Raw genomic sequence first — 1589 nt, 5'->3', positions numbered from 1 at the left:
TTATTATAGTTATTATAAGTCTATATGCAGTTATTGCTCTATAAGACAATAGATACATATAAGACAAGAGATACATAGAGGTATATATATACACATGTACTGAGTGGTTAGGTTACGTCAGTAATGAACTGTGTGACGACCTTGGCTAGTTCATGGTTCCCTGTTGCCGTGTTGAAGTTGTTAGTTGAATGTATGAACGTCACTTCTGTCATCTTCCTTTGTCGTGGGGGCAGGCCTTGTTTTATGATGGAGGCCTGGGACCACTTAAGGGGATGGCCGTCGGTGCCGACGTGAACAACGAAGGCACTCCTCTTGTCATGTCGTCGGAGGGCGCTACGGTGTTGGTCGATTCATTGTTCATGGAGGCCAAGTCCTGTCTCACCTATGTATACTTTATCGCAGCCACCGCAAGGTATGCTGTACACCTGGCTAGGAGGTCTGCTGTGATCTGACCTCTTTTCCTTCACGATATTTCCGATCTTCTTACCAGAAGAGGTGGCTATCTTAATTATGCGGCCCAACAGGGCCTCCAGGTGTTCTGCCAGCTGCGAGTGTGGGATGATAATTCTCTGTGTCTTGTTCTATGTGGCTTCCCCTCTCGATCTGCTCATGATCTTTTCTGCATTGCGTCGGAGGTGGGTGAGCATCTTTATCAGTGGGCTTTCTGTACACAGAGAACACTGGGTAGTCAGGTCTCCTAAGGAATAAGGTGTCGAGGAAATGTATCTCCTCTTCTGTGATTAACTGTATGGAGGGGTTCACTGCATTTAGTCTATGGAGGAGGTCTTGAAGGTTTTTCCTGGTCGGCACTACAGCGAGGAAGACATCTACATACCGAAGCCAGACTACATTATTCCCCACGATGTTCCGGTAGTGGTCAGCCTCGAGGGTTTCCAACTAGGCAAGGGCTGCTGAAAGAGGTGAGCCCATCGCAAGTCCTTGAATTTGCTCGTACTCACATCTTCGGAATTCGAAGTGGTAGTTCATCCTCGGTACGTTGGCGTCGAAGTTGACAAGCTTTTTGCATCTCATCCCGACGTTTTGCAGTTTGGCCATCATATCGGTGGTGTCTAATTACCTTCGTTGTTCTACTTGCAATTTATTCAAAATGAATTCCACACACACACACACACACATACACACACACACACACACACACACACACACACACACACACACACACACACGCACGCACACACACACACGCACGCACACACACACACACACACACACACACACACACACACACACACACACACACACACACACGCACACACACACACACATGCACGCACGCACACACACACATACACGCACACACACACACATGCACGCACACACACACACACACACACACACACACACACACACACACACGCACGCACGCACAGCACACCACACGCACACACACCACACACGCACAACACAACACGCCACACGCACACAACGCACACACACCACACACACGCACACACACCACACACACGCACACACACACCACACAACACGCACACACACGCACACACACACACACACCACACACACCACACACCACCACACACACACCACACACACACACACACACACAC

This window comes from Penaeus chinensis, chromosome 6 (assembly GCF_019202785.1).
Source record: "Penaeus chinensis breed Huanghai No. 1 chromosome 6, ASM1920278v2, whole genome shotgun sequence".
Classification (NCBI taxonomy): Eukaryota; Metazoa; Arthropoda; class Malacostraca; order Decapoda; family Penaeidae; genus Penaeus; species Penaeus chinensis.
Note: the sequence above shows the minus strand (reverse complement) of the source record.